The 26878-nt window shown below is 33.8% G+C and overlaps 1 protein-coding gene across 3 annotated transcripts in view; it reads left to right on the plus strand.

The window, feature by feature from the left end:
• Positions 1-26878, plus strand: part of LOC124360343 (alpha-mannosidase 2) — a 130562-nt gene that overhangs the window by 62222 nt on the left and 41462 nt on the right. The window contains exon 1 of one of the 3 annotated variants that reach the window (XM_046813894.1): positions 1676-1738. The exons of 1 other annotated variant lie outside the window; for it this stretch is intronic. The gene's annotated coding sequence lies outside the window, so the exon portion shown is untranslated. Of the gene's footprint in view, positions 1-1675; positions 1739-11425; positions 11591-26878 lie in introns of those variants that run through there. One more of the 3 variants, XM_046813892.1, reaches the window with a different exon arrangement.

Here is a 26878-nt window from a genome sequence, read left to right on the forward strand (position 1 = left end):
CGTCAACTAGTTTTTGGGATTGCAAAGGTGTGACGCGGTGAAGTGAGAGATTGCCTCCGATACCCGTGACCGCAGTCCGGTGTTATATTCGCGCATTGTCAGTCACTGAATTATATCACACAGACACCTAAACTGTTATATGTTTCGTTATTTTTTAATGTATTTAGATTTTTATATCTTAAGAAACATAAAACATTTCGCTTTTAAATCTTTTTTGGGTTGTAGTTATAAGTGGCTATTTACTTTGGAATCTTGCTCAAATTATATCAGTTTTTTTAAATTTAAAGTATACATTAAAATATATTAAAATACTCTTATTAAAATACATAATATGTTGTACCCAACCGTTTGAAACAATCTTGTGTATATCTCTAATGATTGAAAATTTAGAATAATAACTAATACTAATTGGCCTCTTAAGGTCCAATAATTAGTACTTGGATATGGAATTGAATTTGTATAAACTTGCCACGTGCATTTTAGCTACAATCAGAGTTTTGTTGATTAACAAAGTAGATTTGTAATTCAAAATTGTGCAAATTTTACATTTTACTTAAGTAATACTCATAGTAATCTTCAAACCGTAACTTCATTAGCAATGCAGTACTTGTTTTATTATGATAATTCCTTGAAGTATTTCCTTTGTACAACGTGAGTTCCCGCAAGTCAATTTCAAATACACGTTCTCTTCGTTCTCTTATTTATTTCATGATTTGTTGCAGCAAAGAAAGAAAACCTTATTCGAATTACAAACATAATCCGACAAAACACGTGTACGAGATTTAATTTTATTCATATTAGCAAATCACAATAAGTGGACGAAGAGTTACTTAAACTAAATAGCATATCAGATAGGATGAATTTTCTTGTTACATCTCGTAGCGCTCGTTAAAGAGCTTATTATAAAGTGTGCTTTAATGTTCCGCATCCAGGGCTAATTTAACTGTCCCATCGTTAATAATAAACCAAGGTTTAATTGCGAAATTAATCAAATGGAATTTATTTGTAACCAGATCGTGGCTAAAATTTTCTCTTTATGTACTATAAACTCCATCAACTGGTTCTACGTACTACTCTACCATGACAGTTGTGTTTTACTGTCAACTTTTAATTTCATCAAATGGCCCTACGACGAGCTTTGTTATGACTGTTTTATCATTTTTCCTCTTTTCACTACACACACACACACACACACGCACACACACACACGCACACACACACACACACACACACACACACACACACACACGCACACACACACACACACACACACACACACACATATATATATTTACATTAAATTGTATAAATGGCAATTAATAGCCGAATTTACTTTTTGCGATTTAATGTTTATTGAAATATATATATATATATATATATATATATATATATATATATATATATACATATATATATATATATATTTAAATTTTATTCAATTAATAAGTTTATTTTACATCCAATAATGCGAATATTGAACGTAAATGGGTTTTGAATGCAGGTAAATGGCAAGGATTTGCATGCAATTATTTTCAGGATTACGTTAATCTGTAAATACTTAAATCATTTTGCAGCTGCAAGGATTACAGCTTACCTATTTAGAACTTCTGACATCTACATTATACATTTATAGTAGTTTTAATTAAACTTTTCTGTCGGGCTTGTTTAAGTGTAACCCATCGCTCCTACGTAATCCAGGAACAATTAGAAGGCTGCCAACCACTCCACCTCCGTCGAGGTAATTAATCTGCTATGATCTGTTTTTCCGTTCTTAGTTCTCTACTTTAAACGTAATTCAGTCAGTAGTCTTAATATATTATTTAGATTTAAATATAGGGTTTGTGAATACCGTATTCTTTTAATTTTACTACTAAACAATATACCATTTTTTTTTTAAAGTTGGACAGAATGTTTCAACAAGTTTTCATAATAATGTTTTAAAATATTATTGTTGCTAAAAAAATTACTGTCCATAAACCTATCTGGTTGTATTCCATTGTAGTTATACAATCTGTTGATAGAACATGATTTTTGTAATATGAATATGAAACGTTGTACATTAATTCCGCTGAAGTTACTGGTAAAGGATTGGACGCAGTGGAGTGACAAATTACCACCGACGCTGATGACCGCAGTCCAGTGTTGGGTCCCTGTATTATATGTCACTGGATTATACCACACTTGTTATATTTTATCGTTCTTTTACGATACGTTCATATTCTGTTATGGGGTATAACATTATAATTTAATTGTCAAAGTTACATGTAATGTGAACATGCCATCATACGTTCTTTCTGATTCTGTTATTCGAATACGCAATGTACCGTTGTTGTTCGAAATTGTTCTAAATCGTTTTTATTAAGTTACATTAAAATATCGAAGCACTTTGTATTAATCAATAAAGAATACCCTCACCAGCGTTAACCTACAATGTCCCACGCGCCGTAGCCACCGTAATTAGATCGGTAACTGGTGGAATATATGGAAATTCAAAGGATCTCAGGACCAACCAAAGGAAGATCATGGTTTATTAAATAATTTTACTCTGTTTAGATTAAGTCTGATCGCTTGTGGTCCTAGCTCTTCACTGCATAACAGGTGTTTAATTACCACAGTATACAGAGTAGTAAAAGGGGTTCTGGTAGGTCATGACGCGTAGATAACCGACAAATCCATTCTACTAGCTGCACAATCCCTTCAGGCTCGTGTCAGTACCGCTTATACCCCTACTTAATGTAAGCTTTGTGGCTAAGCGTTAGTGAGGGCTATCACTGAGGGGCTGAAATATTCAAATATTTCAATTATACCTTCTCTGTTTGTCCGCATGATAACTCGAGAACTAACTGACCTATAGACATTTTACATGAAACTTTATTTCTGTGTTAAGCAACATGAAGACTGATGATGGTGCATGCCACTTCATGGGGATTGGCTGTTCGTTTACAATTTTTGTTTATATTGGTTTAGTTTGTAGCTATGATGGTGACGTTAAAATGGCAGAATAAATTAATGTAAGAAATGACAAATATGTCAATTTAAACGTCTAAAATAGTAATACCTGTTGCCAAATGAAATGAGTTGTAGACTAGAAATTTTGCCTTTGAATGGCGTACTCCTGCCTTGTTATATTACCACAGCATAAAAAATGGAGGAGAGGAAAGGAATAGTGGGAAGGGCCTTGGTACTCTCAATACCAGCAGTTTTAATTCACTACAATTTCTCGCTGGAATAGGTCACAAACTGCCAGCTCCACAAATTCCCTCACATGTTGTGGCTATATATCATCGTAATAACGATATGGCTAGCTTAGAGAACCCTAGTTGCGATGTACCAAATCAACCAATAAATAATAGGTAATAATGTGCTAACTGTGCTATTAAATGAAAATAAAAATATCTTGCTTTTGAAAAATGAATTAAAATTCCTTTCCTTTTGGGGTGGAGTTAGGCTGTTTTAATTTTCTCCCCATTCAACCTCAAATAGTATGGATACAATAAGTCCATGGACATTGTCCCGAATAGGCACGGTTCTTGATGATACTGATATTGTAAGGTAATGCTTCATAAACGCAACATTACCTTAACAATATCTTTCTAGAGATAATATATGAATAACCTTTTATCGACATTCCAAATCACCATGTTGGCGAGTCTTTAAATAGAATCTAACAAGTTATTGTGCTCATGCTTGTTTCACAAAGCAATAATGTTCGGAAAAAAATCAACGACGCGTGTTACCTTTGATAGTTACACAAGAGATACTCGTATGTCATCTATACGGACACGGTGTGCTAAGGTACGGATGATTTGTTCCAGTTAGTTCTAAAGGCCCGGCGCTAGAGCTGCGCCTCGTAACTTTGTTTTCGTTCTAATATTTGGTACCTGATCACTTACTCGACAGAGTGCATTCCAAGCGCTTTCACTTTTACCGTGCCTCAATTTATGGCATTGCATTAGTTATCTCTTGTTTAACTAATACTATGAAAGATGTAGCCCACACAACCTAAAACCCAATGACAATTCGATCCTAGACTTCTCGCTAAGATTAGTAACTAGGACAGTCAAGAGAATTCGCTAGTGGTGCTGGGTCCCGTCTATGTCAATCTGCATAATATGCGCTTTAAAACTGACTACCTCTTGGGGATCCTGTTCCGCCATTATAGTCAAGTTTTTAAAAGCTTATTTATTAGCAGCCAGTAAAAGGTAATATCTTTACGCCTTAACAAAGTGTGATGTGCCACAATCCGTATACACTACTGGTATACTCTCTCTCAGCCGGAGTTACGGCTAGGTACTCAGTATCGCCAGAAGTATGTGTGAAAACCCAAGATGTGGTTAAATGGCTTAATCTGGAATGCAACATAACACATTGGGAATTCGTGAAACCAGTGTTGTGGTAGTTGTAAAACTGTTCTATTCTTTTCGTTAGCTCAGGTATCCAGAAAATCATCACTCTTCTGTTGTTTCAAAATTAATATTAAGAGACCATTGAAATTATTTAAACATTTTCACTATGCTTCTGGATATGCAATCAACTGTTAATCCAAGATCGTGCCATTCTTGTAGGGTCGTAAATCTTAGAATGATTTTAATACCTTTAACTTGGATATCTAAATGAACTTTGAAATGCCGCATTTGGGTTATCGAGCGAGGAAAGGAACTTCAGGATTGTTCCCTAGTATACATTATTCGGGTATTTAGACAAGAGACCAGTACAGCGAACATTATATCAAATATATCTTACTTTACGATACTGGCGTTTCTTCCTTACTCCCTACACGTGCTTGATCATAAAGCACGGTGGAGCAAGCAAGTATTCTACCCACATAACATAGCAAGTTTTTACCATTGCCAGATTTCAGGCGCTGCACATAGCAGAAGGTGAATGGGACATAAACTAAACACTCGCACTGAATCGTTACCTTCCCAACAAACATAGCTGTCTTGTAGAATAGTCGGTTGCTCCATATTGCTCTGGGATCGTGTCTAAAACGTCGCATTCTTCGTCGTAAAACTTTTTTGGATCTGTCTAGGCGGACGTGATCTTCAGATTGTAGTAGTGTAGTCCGTGACAGTATCATATTCCAGACGTTGATATAAGCGGAGGTGGAGTGGAAGTAAGCTCAACAGTAGCAATAAATGTACCCTTCCGCTGAACTTAGATACGTGTTGTGTGTGTATAAATAAATAAAATTTATTTAATAACAGAGCCCTTGGTGTAAAAAGTAAGTCCCGGTGGAGCAAGTACCTTTTACGATTCAATGTTTATTGAAAAAATTCAATTCGGCTATTGCCACTTCTTAAAATTTAATTAATGTAAATAAAAGTCGATTGACAGGTATTTAGTCTTCCGATCATATATTAGTTTGGTTATTTACACGCACATGTGACAGATACGACCAAATACAAAATAATTATATATATATATATATATATATATATATATATATATATATATATATATATATATATATATAAACTTTAATAAATGTTAAACCAAATATATTTTTTTTTATATATACGTTTATATACTTACTTAGAATGTTAGATAAAGCTATTGTGACTTGCAGCAAAGTGTAATTTTTTACTTTAATTTCAAGTATGAGACGAGGTAGTAATGAAAAAATAAGAATAAAAAAAACAGGTCGTAACAGAATTATTATTTCGGCCACCGTAGAGTGGTTGGCAGCTATTTAATTGTTGCTGGATTACGCCGGGGCGCAGGATTACAAGCAATCCCGACAGGAAAGTTTAATTAAAACGATTATAAATTCATGCTGTAATTGCCAGTATTTCAGCAGGTACGTTGTAAAACCACCCGCAATGATTTACGGGCACAAATTTGATCACAAATCCCATAAATCAGCGAAATGAAGCAACTACTTTTATAAATCCTCGTCTTTTATGGATCTGCTTGATTAGTCACATCAATTGCAAGCTGGACAATAATCATGGTTTAGGGTTAAATTAGCGATGCTCATATATTAGGAATACAATCGGATTGTTTATTCTTGTTTGTGTTAATATCCATTGAGTATTTATAATGCACTATTCGTTTTATAATTTAAAGAAAGAGTCTAAATTTAAACGTTAAATGTTTAACTCATACAATTACTCTATAAAAGTAAAGCCGATCAGATAATATCCATTTGAACATGTCGTACAAATGCATGATTTAATGCCATCAGCCCCTGTGTGGCAAGTATATAATACAGAAAACTTATATTGGTAATATATGTATATCGCGCTGTCCGTGTTTAAAGTGCCTGCTGTAAATTGCAGCGATACAGATAACAAACACAATTTATGATGGTTTCAAACATATTTCCGATGTTAATTTAGTGTTCACTAGTTTGCCCACCCGTACAGTGTTCTACCACAGCTTGATACGAAATCCAGTGGCGCTAGTTTTGTTCAAATAAGGTTTCTAATCACATCCGTTGTGCGGGGCAAGTCTCCCGAGTGCCATGGGTACATACAGCACGAGGTCGGTGTCACACAAAGTGAGTAGCGGTAATGAACTACGTATATAACCGATCTATTGAATCTGATGGAGTTCTCTTTGCCGGTTCTGTCGAGCGTTACGGAGACACGAGTATAAGCGGTTGGTGGAATCACAGACCTACCGTGTTCATGTTTCTCATTGATGTTTTACCAATTCTTCCAGTCCAATTAAAGATGCATTTAAGAATATTTAAAGATTACTAAGACATTCATAGCCCACATTGAGAGCTGCCTTTTATTCAGTTTTTATATTGTTGGATTTTCGCTATGAATCTCAATGTGGGTCATGTCTTGTCACAGTAAATTTGCTCTAAATAAGTTATTTATTATTCAGTTTAATAATGTTGGTGTCATTAGATTTGTGATACTATCCACCAAAAACTGTTATTCATGATCTTAAGAAAACTGCTGGTTTTTAAGATATTCAAAGTTAAACGTTGTAATAGCCGTCATTTTGAAAATACTAAAGATAATTTTATAATAGTTCTTTCGGTAATTGGCATTGTTATTATAAACATTTGAACCAAATTTGGTATAGTTGAACTTATTATCTTTTTATAATATTAATTTTTATATACAAAGACGTACAGACAGACAGATATGAAACTAAGCATCAGGGACCCATGTTTATATTGTGAAATATGTTAATCTTGACTAGAGAAATAACGAGGTATACCCTTGTCCAGAGGGTTACGGGACACTCTTTATAACTTCTTTAAACAGGCACGGCGTAGTCTTGATGGTGTCTCAGGTTAATACATACTTCGAGTGAGTTAAGATCTCTGTTGGAGAAGCCATACTAGTATTCACATTTCCTTTGAATTATCAATTTGAGGTCGTTTGAGCTTAGCTTTCTTGTGGAGGTATAGATCAAACGTTGAGGTGTAAATGCATACATTATATCTAGTCTTATATGATCTATCAGAATGGAATACAGATAACTTCAGACACAAGGATACTACTGTAAAATTTTTAGATCTTTAAATGCCATACGGCATGTACCGTTTGCATCTGGACGTGATAGCGTTCTTACTGCTTTCTTTTGTTGGACTAGTACTCGTTTAAGATTTCTATTAGAAGAGTTTCCCGATATTACTAGCTCATATCTCAAGTATTACTAAAAATTAAGGGATAAGTTATTATTGCTGGCATTATATTACTGATTTCTTTTATTGTTTTTAACATAGAGGCTACTCCTATACTTATGTCATAGGTATTCGATTTTTGGAGCCCATTTGAGATGCCGTAAAAGATGATCCTTTGGTAGTTTGCTTCATTTTGTGACTCACTATCTGATAGTCCAAAGAATTTTATGCTCGCTCTGCAGAGTTCTCTTGTTCTTTGAGCTCCAGGTTTGTTGGCATTATTGCTTGGTCATCTTGAGTGTAATATAGATGATATTTCGAGGTATGTTGTTTGTTGCCCATAACCCATACCGTCTGGTAGCAGCTCATGGACTCTGACTCAATCTCGAGTGGTATATACCTCAATTTTATAGATGATATTATGCCCATAGGCATTTCTGGGATTAGTAATTTTTATTTGGAAAGATGGTTTGTAAATCCGAGAATTTCGGAATATCCTATTTAGGCGATCCTATCCCTAAATTTTGGTATTTTGGTTTCACTTATACAGTATGTATTACACTTCGTGTAAGGGCTAAGGGAAACACATGTACCAAGGTGTTTATTGCCATCTTGTTGAAAAAGATTGATATTCCTACACAAATATATTACACATCACCTGTGATTACAAAATCGTGTCCGTTGTTAAGTGCAAGTACGACTAAATTTCGTGTCTCTATTATCCCTATTTCACGAAGTAAATTTAAATAGGATTTAAATATCATAAATACATATTATTTTACATTTATTTTCATCAGTATACTACACGTGTTATTATATTGTATGGACGTACCAATTGCACAATATTGATTGCCCTTTTTATCATTGTCCAAATTTATTTTTCTTACATCAAGATTTATAGGTTTTCAATTGCTTACAGTACTTATGTTAAACTACGCACATTTTACACAATTTTTAAGTAATTTCCACGAGCTTTAATTAAGTACTTCTCAGTCCCCTGTACCTTATTAGTAATTTTACGATACGGTGTAAGCCAATAAAGAAGAAGAATTTACGGTTATATCAATCTGAAATAAATAACCCTATCCCAGATGTAAACTGAAACTAATAAGTAGATTCTTTATGTGGCGTTAGTTTCGTCAATAGTAAAACTAGGCCTGGATGTAGAGTAACGCTGTTAATAGTTTCTTCAACTAGTTCTTTATCCTTTTACCTGGGGTGTAAACTTTTAAACGTAAATAAAGTAAATATTATTTACGTTTAACTTTTGTTAACCCTGCCCGACATTTATATTTGTTAAGACCAAAGTTTTGTCTCGTAGATTTCCTTAATTTTAACAAAAATTATCATTATGGTTTATAATTTGTAATAACATATATAGTTGAAAAACAGTTCTTGATTTATAATACTGAAATACCCGAATAACTATTATTTACAGGTTGTTGGATTTAATATTGAAACATTCTGTTTAAAGTTTCGTGGACTTATATAATGTCTGGATGAAAATAGGCGGTGCTTATTTTGAGAGACATAATTAACAGAACAACATTTTAATTTGTTGTAGTTAATATCCTATTTAACATATAACATATCCAATATCCCGCTGTTAATTAAATTATTCGTTCATGGTTTTTTCTATTCCTACATAGAAACAAATTCAAAGTAAACAGTAAAATCCTGCACATTATATTTACCATATTGTAATAGCATTGCAGGTGTAAAAACACACGTACAGTTGTACAAAATAGTAGAAAGAGTGTGAAAAATAAGGGCTGTTTTGATGAATTAAATACATTCAGATTAAAACTAAAACAAATAACTTTTCCGATACTCAAAAGTAACTTCAATTACTAAAATTGTTTTTTAGCAGCGTTTTTATTCAATCATAATATTATTTAATTTTAATCCAACTCTTATAAAGATCTGATCTACTTTAACGGTCTTAGCGTTGCATGTAGATGTAATTTTTTAAATAAAAATAGCATTGAATCCAGTATTGTAGATGAATATTTCCCCATGGATGTACAGTCTCCTCCACAGTGTTATGAAGATTCCCTAATCGAACACTTCCCAGACCTTCTTTGAATCCAGTTCCAAATCCTCTTAAATGTATCTCTTTGAATTAGTCTGAATTACATGGGCTTTCCATTTCTCGGAGCAAATATAAACGTTAATAGTTCTTCTTGTATATGGAAATCTGACGCATTTGGCTGAAACCATGAAACTTTATACATACCTGGTCAAATGACAATAGTGTCCAATCGTTGTAAGATAAATGCTCTGACAATAACTTATAATAAGTTATATAAGTAATAAGTATATATAACCTATAATAATAAGTTCAAGAATAAAAGAAATGATTTTATTTTTTTATATAATTTTGTTCTCTTATTTCTTTGACTTGAAGATATTAAGCTACGCCATCATGTATGACATTGTGAAGTTTATCGTACATTTTTAATATTGATCTAAAGAAATTTAGGTTCTAGCTTAAGGATTTTTGCTATCAAAAGAAGGACGGACTTAATTTACATCTCTCTTACTCCTCACGTCCTCTATTCGATATTCTCCTGAGACGTAATACTTACATGAGTAATGCAGGAGCAGTACGACTGCTTGATGGGCGATAAAACGTCACATCTAGGCTCGCCCACTAGCACGCATCACTCTCTTACTCCTCATATCCTCTACTCGATATTCTCCTGAGACGCAATACTTACATGAGTAATGCAGGAGCAGTACGACTGCTTGATGGGCGATAAAACATCACATCTATGCTCACCCACTGGCACACATCACTATCTTACTCCTCATATCCTCTACTCGATATTCTCCTGAGACGCAATACTTACATGAGTAATGCAGGAACAGTACGACTGCTTGATGGGCGATAAAACATCACATCTATGCTCACCCATTGGCACACATCACTCTCTTACTCCTCATATCCTCTACTCGATATTCTCCTGAGACGCAATACTTACATGAGTAATGCAGGAGCAGTACGACTGCTTGATGGGTGATAAAACATCACATCTATGCTCACCCACTGGCACACATCACTCTCTTACTCCTCATATCCTCTACTCGATATTCTCCTGAGACGCAATACTTACATGAGTAATGCAGGAGCAGTACGACTGCTTGATGGGTGATAAAACATCACATCTATGCTCACCCATTGGCACACATCATTCTCTTACTCCTCATATCCTCTACTCGATATTCTCCTGAGACGCAATACTTACATGAGTAATGCAGGAGCAGTACGACTGCTTGATGGGCGATAAAACATCACATCTATGCTCACCCACTGGCACACATCACTCTCTTACTCCTCACATCCTCTACTCGATATTCTCCTGAGACGGAATACTTACATGAGTAATGCACGAGAAGTACGACTGCTTGATGGGTGATAAAACGTCACATCTAGGCTCATCAACTGGCACACATCACTCTCTTACTCCTCATATCCTCTACTCGATATTCTCCTGAGACGGAATACTTACATGAGTAATGCACGAGCAGTACGACTGCTTGATGGGCGATAAAACGTCACATCTAGGCTCACCCACTGGCACGCATCAATTTTCCATTTGTTCCGCACCGCCTCTCTATACACGAGCGGAATGGAACCTTTATCTCGCGCCAAAGTGGGTTTTCTCCGTTTTCGAATGCATCAATAAATGGACCGGATTGAATGCAGATCCGTGTTTAGCAAATATATTGGGGGAAGTGTGATGCGGCCTCATCGATTGTGTCGGTGCGGCTGCGCCACCACCCCCGTGCCACCCCCGACCCTCCGCCTCACACTGAGTACAGTCGTGTGTCTGGTCGCCGTGAGTGACGCGTGTATGTCTCACAGTACAGTCTCTGACACACTTTACGAGGTCAGTTTATTGTCCTGTTTCAGTCCGGAACTGCCAATACGGGTTTGCGAGTGAATGTGAGTGTGTTGTTCGACGACTTCCGCAGAATATTGCTACATTAGCCGTACAGGTTATGTTTCATTTTGAGTGCTACTCTTTTTGTTTAAGAGAATTTTTACTACTTTCCAATACATGTTTTTATCAGAACATAGGTTGTGTTGTTTGGGTACACTAAAATATTCGTCCCGAACGTTTTATGGAACATTATTATTCGTGCACTGATAAGGGTTGTTTATAAGATAAAATTCATAGTGCTTTGTAATTAATAATGATAAACGTTTAAATATTTTTTTATATGGAAAACGTTAGGTAGAATTGATTAATAATAATGTTGTTTATATATTGTGGGGAATTAGTGAAACAATTAAACAATTAAATTGTGATGGGTTAGGGTACTTTTGCTCTGATTGGTTCTCTGATAGTGACGATCTATGGGGTGTGAGATAGACATGTCGGTCGCTGGGATGTGGAACAATTAATGAATGACCAAAACTCTCGACTCCTCGCCGCTTGTACACTAGACGCTGTTGTCCTCCTTTGATACTCTTCTCTACTCTTGTGTTTAATAACACGACTTCTGTTGCTCGCTATAAACAAACGAAATATACTAAACTAAATATTTATCTTTATCACTGCCATCGTCATAAGTCACGCCTTTTATCAACCAAAGCACATAAATTTGCATTTTTATTTCATATATTTTCATAATAATACCTAACAAATTTAATTCTACATAAATTATCATCCAATGATTAGACTATACATTTCTGTAAAATTAAATCATATAAAATACCTACTAATCGTAAACTAAAATATAAATGTATGCACAATTTTTAAAATATTCTTAAATCATAGTTAGACATAAATAAGGATATTTTTTGTTAATCAAAAACCAGAAAATCACGATACAGTCTCGTTATAAACGATGTTTAATGTGAAATTAATTATACTTAAACGTTCCATTGTTGTCTCTTGCTTTTACACAACCTTTTGTGTGTTGTAGAATGGATGACTTCTAATTACTGTATTGGTGTTATTTTAAGTACAGTGTATACCAATGTGTGCTGTGATTTTTGTTATTCTTTCCACTGTGTGTTACGCTACATGCTATTTCAACTGACTATTTCACGTGCATGTGTGTAAACGGTAGTTAGTTTCCTATTGATATATACTCACTTATATGTAGTCTGATACAAGTTTTAAAACGTGAATTACTAAAAATCCTTGTGTTTATAATTTAACAAGTGCACTTGGTAGTAATAAGTAAGTAAGTGTAAAAGAAAATTAGGCGTTATCATTATTATATAGTTTAAAGAATATTGTGGTTTTAAAGTATCAATACGACTAAATTGTTGAAAGTAAAATGGTAATATATAGACTATCGTTACGTCGGAGTGAATTCTAATCATCACAATTCCAATTTAGAGGATCTCGTATTCTTCTCTTATTAAGAAAATTATAAATTCATTATACCTTGAATAGTGTTACCTCAGTTGTAATATTGCCTAACGTTTTATATTCGTCTGGAAAATGCTTGTAGACGTATCATAATTGGCTAGTGTAAAGCTGCTTACTGTAGAAAACATGAAACTTTATTTTAGGTTTTTCACTTAGGGACAGAGATGTTTATTTGATACGAGTATGTATGTATATACATATATTTTAATAATAATAAATTAAGCAGAATTTTGATTATGACTATAAGCATACATTCTAATTCTAGCTAATACATTTGTAACTAACTGATCACGCAGTTTAACCTTTTCTCAGGCCCAAAAGTAATATGTAACTTATTCTGTTCCATCTTGGAGGCGTAATAACACTTACAACAAATAAATAAATGGTAAGTCTATAGCAAAATATTGTTCTACTGTTGTTGCTGCCATGAAAATGAACATCCGCGTCAAGTATTGAGTATGTTGTGCTCAGTTTTTGGCTTTATCAGATTCACTATAGGCAAAACACAAATAGGCACTAAACCTATCTATAATGCGCTGTACTGATACTTCAGACTTATGCGATTTCGATAGGGACGGTATCGAATGTACTGATGTCAAACCAACTGATTATCGCCCATACATTCCCATTAGTTGTCTTACAGTCAATCCATATCGAGTTTCCGTTAATGATATTTGTACATTGTAACCTGTAAACTGTATTCTTAATCACGTTATTTTAACCAGTAAATTGTATTCTTTTATTGCCTGTAATAGTTTTGCATATACGTAACAATAAACGAGATTGTGTGTAGGAAATGTCATATTTGGAAGGCCTAAATATTCTCGATGAGCTGGCTGAGGTGAAATACATAATTCAAAACTACTTCAACTAACTCTTGATTTTCATCCAGTCAGCTAACTTTCGAATCATGAACGTCGAAGTCGTTAGTCAACCTCAGACATTTCCATTAACTCAGGAGACCGAGTTTATTTTAACTCATGGCCTTTAAGAGGCGGATATATTCGATTCTAGCTGTCTTAGTCTATAATTTGAACGTTTGGGCTGAATTAGACGAGCCAATTATTTGAAGTTGTAATCTACGAGGAGAATTGGACAGTATTTTAAGTGAAAGGCAAAAGACATAGCTGGTTTATAGCAACTCACAGGTGTCCAAGAAAGAGGAAGTTGTGTAACCAGGCCTATGGTATTTATTCAATCCGAACGTAAATAAAAATTGTTAAAAATATTTTACATAGAAATTAATAGGTAATGTGTTGCTAAGCGCTCATCTTAAAAACTGCTGGACTATGTGGCCTATAAAAATAAAATGATTTTTATTTTTAATTCGTTGATGTCCAAGGAATGTTTTTATGAATATAAAGATATTGAAAAAGTTTCCGAAGACTTTAGTATTAAAAAGATTGTGATCATTTTTATGTTTTGCAAACCAAATTTTAACTGATTTTGACACTTTAAAACTTTCTTTGATGATCTTCGATGTATCTTAAAAGATACTGAAGTATTTGTTTGCATCTTAACTTTATAAGATATTAAGTAAACAGTACTTTATCAGTAGTGTAACGCAGATAACAAAGACAAAGTGACCCTATAACTCTTATTACAAATCGCTCCAATATTTAAAATACTTTAATTTTTTCTTTTTTTTAATAGTACTAAAACTCTCTTCTAAAACCCACCTTAATAGGCAAATATGTGAATGTTCGCTTATAAGGTACTCAAAAGTGTTTGGTTTCTTTGACATTATGATATGGTCTATTTAACGTGGCTTAAGGAAACACAGGAATGAACACTAACATGACTCAACTACAGTCCGAAAACAATAAGACTTCTATACCCCAAACCTATTATAAGCGATTATTTTTAAATCTTGCATGAACATTTATGTAGAAAGGACTCTTTCCTTATTCCCGGAACAAGGAAAACTCAGCTATGGCATCGGAAATGAGCCTGCCCCTTAACTCCTGATCGTCTTAACCATAAACACTGAAATAAGATGTACCTGATGTATGCCTAAGTACGTTTGAAAAATATCATAGGCCACCTTTGTATTGAGTCATAATTACTTTAATTAAACTACGGATTTTTAAACTTACATGCAAACAGTCAGAAATAATAGAAACAATTTGTTACTTCTGTGCTATATTTAGATTATTTTTCCATAAGACAACACCAGAGAATTGTGTATTTCCTGAACTCTAAGTTGATATTACCTACCCCTACCTATTTACTCTCTTTTTTTATAAGAAAAATATTTTAATTGGTGATACTCTCTGGGAAGTATTCTAAATCTGTGTTTGTATATATTATTTTATTAAACATTCTTAAAAAGCTATTATTGTAATGCATTACTTCGTTACGCATTCAACAGACAATCATTTCGAACTAGCCACTGAGCTGGGGTTTCTTTTTTGATCTTCGGGCTGGAATGAACTAAGTAATACAAATTCATAATCTGTAAGTTTTTTTTTGAGGGAGGTTGGGTTTTATGTGAACTTGAATAGATTTAGTTTTATTATACCTTTACAAGAGGATTTCCCTCCTATTGTATAACATATTAATGTTATAGGAAAAAAGACAGATTTATAGCGCTGTACAAAAAGAGAATAGTTCTTGATGACAGTATTCTTTTTTTACTTCAACATAAACAGATCCACTGCATGCTGTAACTATTACCTTGCATAATGTAGTTAAATGTGTCCTGGTCTAATTTAATTGAGAAGCAAAGTGCTTCTTATACTCTCAGTAAGTGAGTATTGCAGGGAGGTTTCAATATGCAAAATCACTTCCTAAACGAGCAATGATGGTCTCTCATTTCTTTGAACTAAGTTATGTTCACATTGTTGGCATAACCTGTGTCCAATAGTAATGTCTGTATCGTGCAGGAGGTAGTCTATTTTGTTTAACACATGAATATCCAGTGCTAACATGCGATTTAGTGCCAATGTATGGACTTTTGGTCACAAAACTCAAATTTGATACAGAACTATACGCCTCTGAAGCTTTATGCGATGCTTGCACAGAAGCAATTGTTGTCCACTTAGTGCTGTCCTTAGTGTCTGAGTTAAATTGTTTACACGCTGCGAAAACGGCTTAATTTTCATAGAAATAGTCACTAAAGCGGATTCCGTTTCAAGAGTGCACAGTTACTTTGATAAGGTTTAGTCTTACTATTGGCGAAATGTGACCCTTATATTTCGGTTTTATTTCTGTTTGCTCCGTTTGTATCTAGTTCAATGTTTTTCATAGAACAAAAACCTGTAGATAAGCTAATACTAATAAGCCAATACGTATAGTTGGCAAAAATACCACCCTCACCGTTACGACTTTCCAGAGAGTTGTCGTTTACCTTACCCTACCTCATCCCCCCCCGGATATTCTTTTGTTATTTACTATGAATGTATTCGTCTTCAGTCTAGGGTCTCAATTATATTTTTCACCAACACCTATTCGCATAAAATGTGGTAAACGTTTTGATCTTCTTGGTTTGAGATGAGATAGTTCGTTTACCTTTATAGTTACACACAATTCGATATTCCGCTGGTTCTATCATATTAGGCTTAGTGAGAATGTAAATACTAAAATGTTTACATACCACTGGGAAGCTTACTGGTGGTCTGTATGACAATGGCCGAGATGAAAGGCGGCGCTCCTGGCAATCTTACACTGGAGCTCTCACCGAGATTCACGTTCCTGCTTCTGTTCTTTTACATAAAGCTATTCTTTTTTTGTATTATCTAATACAAATAATACACACATTCTTGAAATTATTTTAAACTATACCTCTCAGTTCAGAACCACGTTTCGTGCTTCTATTCTTCTACGGTAAACTATCTTCTGTATCTGTGTCATCTATTACTGATAAAAAAACACACAGACGCGCGCGCTTCTAACAATCTAATACCAGAACAACTCTTTTCTCAGTTTCGCGTTTTCTACTGCTATTCTTTTACACTACACTCATGTTCTGTTGACTTTGTTAACTAAGTAATACCAAGTGTATTAAAGGTGTCTTAATCAAGGTAATACACACAATTGTGGTGTGTATTAGTTTGTCATGTAGCATAGAAGTAATGCTATGAATTCAGTGAATCTACTCTGGCGGTTCAAAAAGGAAAACTAGTTGGAAAATGGATTTTAAAACCTCACTAAAGTAATACGCAGTGGCGTACTTATTGGAAGGGTCCTAGAGCTATCCCTCCCCAAATAATCTAAGAAAATAAATAACCTACTCCGACAAGGATATAATTTTGCAGTAAGTTATAATATCAAATTGTACATATTATTAGTTTTAAACACTCTAGTAAATACAAAAACATTTGTTTTGCATTGGTAAATTTGTACTACCAACTTTATTTTCTTTTTACAGGAACGAAAACATGTAAAATAGTTAGGATCGACCCAGCGACTTTCATAACCCTCTTTTTTAACATATTTCATCATAAGCAATTCTTAGATTTATGTATAAATATAACTGTAACTTAATTTCAATATGGCATTATCGTCAAATATTTACTTTATAGTTAAATTATCATCACTTGAAAACTTCAATACAATTCGAGGTTATTTCTACAGGGAACCACCTAATATATAATGCTGGCAAATATAAATATGTTAGTTACTTCATATTGTACATCACAATATAGTAACAGAAATATAATTGTAGTTGTGACTAATATGGCGAGAGAAGAACCACGTGACCAAATCTATTGAGCTGTTCATTGAAGTGTTGGTTCACGCTTTCTCACCAGCTTGATTATGGAAAGTAAGTTAACCATAATTTACAATTTAAGAAGGGAAAGAAGTCGACTACTTGCCCCTTCGTGAAAAATTATGTAAAGGCTTTTTCTCCCATGCATTAAATATAATATTTTCAACTAATTTCTCACTTCTAACGTATGAAAATTGTTTTCATGTAATGTTTCTTTATTGTTAATAATCCGTTATTGAATTTGAGCAGTGAAATAAGGCGTAACATTCTAACATGTTTAGATACCAATAAATTCTAACATGTCCTTTGAGTTTTATATATATAAAAGTTAGAAAAAAACGTGCAATAAAGAAATTAGTAAGCAAACACCGTATTCTGTAAAGTAAGTTTTCAGTACTATATTGTATTGATTTATTTATATATTGCCGGTAATCTGCCTGAAAATGTTTTAGTTCCCTGTATCTTAGAAAAATATATTAAATGTAATCAAGAATCAATTCAATTTTACTTAACTATATCAAATGTATAGCACAGGAAACCCTTCACTGTAATCCGAATGGCATGAATTCTATAATAAAAGGTACAATTAAGCTTCTTGTAACATTAAATGTGATACTCTGCTCGAGCAAGAGAGTGAGGACGACCTGGCTGTATGTAGATTGTTAACCTTCACTTCTAATTAACAGGTGAAGGGAAGGGTGCATATTTTTCGCTGCCGCTCCGAAAACAAGTTTTAAATATTCATTGGGCTGATGAAAGTGTTGGCGGCTGCTGACTTGTAATTACTAGCAGAACTCGCCTTAGATCTCCTTTAATTTATCAACAAGAAATTTACGATAGGCTGGTGTTTGTTTGCCCTCTTCAATATTGCCAGTATTGTTTACAGTATCGTATTATTCTTTTGTTATGTTTAGCTTGTAGTGTATCCCGTGTTATTAAAAGATAATTTAGCTTCAATATACTGTCAATACATTTTCTTCATGTTAATTGAAATTTATACTGAATATTTAGCTGTTTTATTTATATTATGTTAATTAAATATAACTTTGTTTATTTGAAAATGTCGCCTATTATGTTTAATTCCATTACAATTGACCTTATTTTGTCGAAGAAGAACATTAACTAATTCCAGATTTATAGTAATTGAAATTAATACAGGTAGTGTTATACATTATAGAAATAAAAAGTACGAGTTTGTGAACGTAATTTCTAATGCATATGTATTAAGTTACTGTATCTATTTCTGTAGATCTCAACAAAACTCAACAAATCTCAACAAAACAACAAAAGTCTTATATGCGGAACAATTACACTGTACTCGCTATTTATGAGGTTTTGTGTTCTGCGAAAAAATAATTTACCTTCTCAATAAGAATGTAAATCAGTTAACGTTTATATCTGAACTACTAATGCCTCTGGCCCTGACATCTTTGATCCTACCTAGTACTAATGGGACAAGAAAAGGATTATTCTAGAAGATCAGATCTCAAGTTCCTGAGAGAATAATTAAATATTAGAATGTATTCATACTTATATAAAAGTTTTAATGGTTACGTACGAGCTATCAAAAAGCACCTCTGTAATAAACGGATTTTACCTTCTACAGTTCCTTATTTATTAGTTATCAGAAATCAATAACTAGTTTTCGTTTAGCGTAGCTTTTATTTAACAGAATCCATTTAGATTAGGTCGCCTTCAATATACCGAATGCATGAATCCGAATTCCCCAGATTAAAGCCCATAGCGTGGTAAAATGTTCACTCTGTGTACGGCTTGTATCGCTTTTCCTGTGGTCCAACACACTGTCGGTGTGTCCCGCTGTGGCTGTTGTGGTGGACCGCCGTACTGTGGTGTCGGTGTGGTGTGGTTTCACGTTCCACTCGTTCAATCCAGAACGATCATCACCGTTGTAACACGGAGTTACAATCACTGCAACTCATTGCATGTGTACCTGCTCAGTCATGACTTACTTATTACTGAAGTAAGTAGCATACGTAGTAAGTGTAATTGAACGCGGGTGATAAACTTTATCATTGTTTCGTTATTATAACAATGTGTTCAACGAGCAATCGTCGCATTGTCACCATTTCGATAATCGTTTTATCTATTTGTCACGTTCATGGATCAGAAATAAATTCTCAGTTTTCCATATGTAGGGCAAATTTCCAATGTTTTCTCTACTTCATTAATACTGAGAGTTTTATTTTTAATCCGTAAAAAGTAGTTATTAACGTACAACATTATTTTTCAGATTATTACATCCTCTGTATTTCTGATCAAACTAAACATATGAATAAAGAATGTGGTCTTCTCATGTGTATTTGATTTACTCCATAGAAATAAATTGAAAGTTTAATATAGGTACGGTTTGACAGTCATAAGTTTTATGTAAATATTCATTAATAGGATTTGCAGGTGTTAAATTATTTTCAGTACACTTCACATCTACGAATACGAACATAGCACCCCTCCTTTGTTTTTTGGAAGATTGTTATTAAATTATAACCGTGTTCAAATTGTAAATTATTGTTAAGGTAACTAACACATAAATCTTGCTTGGTCGAGAAATACATCGTGTAACAGTAACACTTTACCACGCGTTGTGTAACACGTTTCGTTGAAGTTTTGTATTCTGTAGGTCATATCATTCTTGAGGTTTCGTGCGTACGGAAAGACAGACAAACATACATAAATGAAATATTCCAGCCCCTTGAGTGACAGGCTTCCTTAACGATTATCCAACGAACGGGATATTTTCATTGGCATATTTAGAAAATTTATTAATATCCATTTATTATTATGATAATATTGTAATAAATATACAATCAATATAATTGGTTTCCAAAACTAACGATTACTCAGATTTCCTGCTTTTCGTTGAACTTAGCAGGTATACCGACTGGGTCTTTGGTTTGAAATTGTGTCGGTATCGACGTTAATTTTATTGAGTATATATATATCAACCTTGAGTGTAAGCACTTGATTAACCGGACATCCTGTGTGTTGATAAGAGTGGTCCATGCTTTGTTTTGTTACGTTCCTCGTATCTGTGCGACCTGTACATCCTCGTGGTTCACGTCTTCTCGCTCTATAAATTCTATAGTACTGCAGAGAATTTCACCAAACAGTTAGAAACAATGTGTTAACAATGTACTCTTTCCTGTTACAACAAACAGGAAATAGTTTCGTATTAGCTAATATTTTACTGAGTCTCAACATTTTTGTATGTACAATTCATTTTATCTATAAAATTAAATGAAATGTGAACGGATTTGAGTAGGGCCTACATAAACAAGCCCAGGACCACCTTTTCTTTTTCTGGTTTAGACGATTTTGTCTGTCAGTTGACTATTAACTTTTTATATACATTATAGCATTGTCCATATATATGTCCGTAATATCCATGAACCTTATCATTGTAGTAATTTTTTGTAATGAGATAAATGCAGGACAAAATAAGTAAGTCTTAATCTCATACCCTATAGAAATTTCTTCTCGCGTAAGCATTTGGTACAAAATATAAACATTCGGTTTACATGTTTGGGTGGAAGAACATATAAAGTAAATTTATAACCGGAATGGAAGTGGTGTCTCTGTATTAGTAACACCACTTTTACGGTTATGTGTCTCCGTCAAGGGGAAGCGACGAGTTCACGCGAGAGAAATTTTACCTTTTATGTTATGGCAACAATACACTGTACAAAAAATGAATAGCCTCATTGAATAATATTACTGAATTTGAAAACATTACTAAGTGTTGTCGTAATATGAACGTTTAAGTAATTGGTTTTGTATAAATAAACACTGGTTATATAGTTATGGTTGGCTTTTTGTTTATAACAAAGGAGAAAAATATGAGGAGAGAAAAAAATAGACCTATGATTTATATACCTGCATATATATATATATATATATATATATATATATATATATATATATATATATTACACGGAACTGTTTTACATTTATTGCCCACTACGGGTTTATGTTTAGTATATTTCCACGTGCCGATAAAACTAACTACAGCATATTGTGAGAGTCTCATTTTTTGAGAAACGTTTACGTCAGTATGTACAGGAAGGTTACGAGTTAAGATTTATATTATGTTATTTACCTCTTGTCCGCTTTCCATGCTACTTCTACACATTATTATTCCAGCCTACTCCTCCATCCTCAGAGAGCACGAAGGTTTCATGGTGTGTGATATTGCTGCTGGTTTATTTCAGGTAGATTTCTCAAAACATCCATATCTAATGTAGGAAGAAGGTGAAGTTCAGCAGGTGGCCTCTTCAAAGGAACTTTGCTAACCCTTACCAATACAAAGAGGAGTTCCCGAAGATCGTAACGTTAACTCCTTTACCCATTTATTAGAGTGTATACGTCTTGAGACTGTTTTATAGATATATGGACATAAGTTCTTTTAGTGTAATACTTATACAGCCTGTAAGCCATTTAATCGATAGATTCAACGATATTTTCAAAATGACCTTTCTCCTTTAAATATTTCTTTAACTTAATTCATGAATGTTTTTAATATCTTGTATTTACTTGTATATTATATTTGTCTTCTAATCATGTCTTTGTGTACTTTACACAGTCATGTTCTCAATGTTTTGTCAAAGGTCTCTATGATTTCAGTACAGCTCATAAACGTTTGAAACCTGCAGTTTTTATGATTGATTAGAATTTGTATTCTTCAATGAGGTGTACAGCCAGTCGAGATCTTCTAGGAATTTGACAGCTGTACTTACTCTCCCAATTCTCTCTTTTCTTTGCCGCCTACGATTTTATAGTATTTTAACATATTATTTTCTAATGATTGTGAATGTCAGTAGGAATTTTATGCAATTCTACCTCTCCAAATTGTTCCATATGCATCAAGTGTGCAAATTCATTCAGCAGTTAATGAGATCTCGCCAATAAAAAAAACTTCTAATTGTGTAGTAAACATAAAGATAGAATTTTATGATTACCTTCGACAATGCTCTGCTATTTTATATATTAGGTCCCTAACTACTTTCAACATGGATTAGAACGTGAACTGCGAAATACTATTTCTGACCTGTTTTGATTTACTACTCGTATTCCGCCACTCAGGAGTTCCTACAATAATTACAGTGATTGCATTTTTTCGACCTTTGTAAATGTAATTTTTACACTTCAAAATACGTTACTTTTAACATGTCCATCTACTTTTTTTATTCATAGGAGTTCAAATCAAGGCTCGCTCACGTCCCCAATTCCGAGTTCCAAATTTTTCATGAAATACCTAATTACGTTGTGGTCTGTAACTATTTTTACCCTATAATATATCGTGAATATGTAAAATTATATGTAAAACATAACAGTCGGATACGCGTTAAAAGTTTCCGTCTGTTTTCCTTTCCTATAATGATTTGTTCATGATTATGATTAAGTGTGAAACTGCGACGTGTAGATGGTGTAATGAATCATAAGTCGGTTAAAAAGTCAATTACCTCGTACTCTTCAATTCTATAGAACGGACATTTAATCTTTATCGAAGCACATGTGGTGCATTAGAGAAAGCTCTTACCGTTTTCTGATATCGTTTTCAAATATTTGGAGCAGCCATCTTATTATAGTCGTAAAGAAGGGCAAAGTGGCGAGCGGATAGCAATAACAGGCGTATGGAACTGCGATGCTTTACGGCTGTTACATATTCTACGGCTGTTTAAGGACAAGGGTAGTGCGATGGCTGTGTGGGGTGTGGTAAGAGGAGACCCTGCAAGTGTACATAGTTGCCCCCTGACCCCCACCCTACAACTCGCCACCAAATGCCAACTGGGCCGCACGTGTCACTCAGTGTGAGAGCGGTAACTAATCGTTTCAGTTACACGTCTCTCAGTTACCGCACTAACACATGTAGCACTGATTTATAGTGTCAAATTCCTTATATTGATAAAATAAGCATTCTTTGTTAGTTGTCTTGGTAAAACAAATGAACTTTAAAATGAAATAAACTATAACCAGCATTATACCGATACCTGGGAGATCAAGCAATCTGACATTGTTACTAACCAATTCAAAATCTTTATCAAATGTGTTACTATGTTACATTATAAAATTTCATGTAATTGGATTGTACAATCTTGTAATTTCAACCCGTTGAGTCTAAAATCGAAAGAATCCTTTTCTGCCTGGAAGAAACCTAATTACCAAGGGTCAAGTCTCCTAGGACCATTGTATCAGTTATCGTACTGATATAGACAGAAAAACTTCCAGTCAACGACATTTTAAGAATTGGATAATTATTTCAACGGCCAAATTGTAGAACTTACCAATGTGGAAGTACCAGTAATTGAGTAATTTTAAGGGCTACCCAATATTTATACAGAAGATATCCATCCGAAAGTGCATCATTACGTAGGACTTAATTAATTTGTTGAGATTTGTTAAAAAGGTAGAGGATTGATTTGATATATATATATATATATATATATATATATATATATATATATATATATATATATATATATATATATTAATTAATTAAGTTGTAAAATGTATGAATACAAACTTCAATTGGCTAGAACTGCAGGCGGCCGTTTTGTCTATTGTAATATAAATAAATCGCTGTATACATTTAAAAATACAAGTAGGTTAGCTATGTGACAAATATCAATATCAATTAAGACATCAGTGTACTGTACGTCATATTACATATAGATTGTGGATCTACTGCCCGTTATAAATCCAACTTCCACAAGCAAATATCAACTATATTGCACCTTAAGATGACGATTAATTACAAAGGTCGCATGTGGTGAAATATAGAAACTAGCCTCAACCCGTCCTCAAAGTCGCTATACAACAGGACCACGTCAAGTCGGCAAAAACCCTCAATATTATATTGAATACAGACGGATTCTACTGTCTGAAGGGTGAAATTAAATATTCTACTAGTGTTTAATCTCATTAATTAATTGACTAAATGCATACCTTTGCTAAAAAATTAAAGTCTTTTTTTCAGTGATAGTTTTAAATGCAATTGACAGTTTTATCTCGCAAAATGCGGGTTTTCACGTTCCACGACTGCGATACGGGCACCAGGGTCATAGATGTGGGCTTTGACACAATGTGAGATAGTATTTAACACCTTCACTACTGGTCTATACTAAGGCCGAACAAGTCACTCAGCGTCTGATCAGTAAGGTGTCTGTTGCGGTCATCATGTTCAACATTATGTCATCTTATATTATACTTCGTAATATGTTTAGGTATCATCAATATAATTAATAAAAAAGAACAAATGTTTACACCGGCTTCTCGGTTATTAGGTTAAAGGAATTACTGCTATTTTACAAATCATGAATTAAGTACGTTCTAATTGTTTATCCTGCTTGACTAAACAACATTGCTAAACCTTTCAATCATTAGCTTTCTTTGCTATTACTTTGGAGTGAAATTAAATTCGTTTTTAATACGTTTAAAATCAGAGTTAATGGCCAGTGTTAATGACTATATAAACTTCATTTACTATATAACAGATCTTACGGCTGCACTTAGAACCGAGTTAATAGTTTGTGTTCTGTGTGATTTTAAATATTATACTCAATGACATTGATTAATATTTGAATAATATTGTTATAATTAAACTACCAATTAAAATATTATGTTTATATCTTATAATATTTCATAGTTTTTCAAGAGTTTTCAAACGCTGAATATTCTATATGGACATACGTAACTAGAACAGTTATGGTGTTTACTTTATGCCACCATTGTTGTATTCTTCAAGTAAAGCTAAATTCCGTAGAAGTCAGCCTATTGCAGCCACGATTATCGCAACATTTCTGTAAAATGTGTGTTGCACACTTAAGCGTCAAAATAACGTTGCACAACCCACGTTAAAATATAAGTGTTCATAGTCATGAACGGTTACGATTTTAAGTATCGGATTCTTAAGGTTTTTTTTATTTCATATCACATCAAATTCGTCTATATCATATTATCTTCAGACAAATGTATATAAATATTTTATGTACTGTACGTCCTTACGTTTCAGTTGTGTATAGTAAATATTGCGCCATCCACATCGGATATCATGTAAAGTTTACCTCACTAATTCTTTCCTACTACTGAGAGCATAAATTTACCCTTATGTAATCTCTAGGCATGAACATTTATTGAGAAACGTTTTCATCAATTCACTGTGAATACGTGAGGGAAATCTGCAAACTTCTTTTAGTTAAAAATCTCCCTAAATATTAAGTTTACATTTTAAACGTATGTTTTCAATCACAAGCGCTTTCAGAGAACCTGTTTAGAAAATTGTGTCAGTTTATCCCAAAAACCAACGATAAATTTCGTGATTTGCAAATTCGTTGAATATGACACTAAGGTTTATGTTTTGTCATAAAGGATCTCAGAACGTCTCCATCATTCTTAAAGGACAATTTGCAAGAAGACTAACTGGACCAAATAGAGATGTGGTATATGTGTGCATGGTATTGAAATGAATTAATCAAGCAATTTCATTCATTCTGAATCCCCAGCCCGAAGAAAACATTATCTATACCGAATTGATTTCTTGCTACCTAAAGGCGTTCTCGGGATCAGAGATAAAGTTAACGTTTTTCCCAGAACTTAACTCTCAGTATTTTCTATACAACTTTAGGCTTTTATGCTTTCCCTCTGCCATGTGAAGTTAGGTATTCAACAAATTGGCTGTGAATCCGAAAAAAGAGATATGTTATATACGTCACATATTTCAATAATGATTAAAAGGCCGTATCGTTAAAAGAAAACATAATTATCTCGCCTCTTCCAAAGTAAGCAGAAATTCATGCGTTATACGAGTTATATGCATGAGTTAAAAGTAGGGTAACTATATCTAGAAATAGATAAGTAACAATACAGTAGTTGTACACAATTGAGGATAAAATAGTGTGTTTTTGTTCACGTGGAAGGGCATCTAGAGAGAGGGTGATAAGTGGCAGTCAGACAAGTACACATTTACTTGACAATGAGAGTCATCATGGGGGATTGAAGCACTCTTTATACTAGTCAGAAAACAGACATTCTGACTGAGATCAAGTATGCAGTATGGTGCGTTTGTCCACGTGGATCGGTATAAAGAGAGAGGAACGAGTGGTACCCATTCAAGTACACAATTACTTGACAACGAGAGTCGTCAAGGCGACTGAAGCACTCTTTATACTAGTCATA

The sequence above is a fragment of the Homalodisca vitripennis genome, chromosome 4 (genome assembly GCF_021130785.1).
Source record: "Homalodisca vitripennis isolate AUS2020 chromosome 4, UT_GWSS_2.1, whole genome shotgun sequence".
Lineage (NCBI taxonomy): Eukaryota > Metazoa > Arthropoda > Insecta > Hemiptera > Cicadellidae > Homalodisca > Homalodisca vitripennis.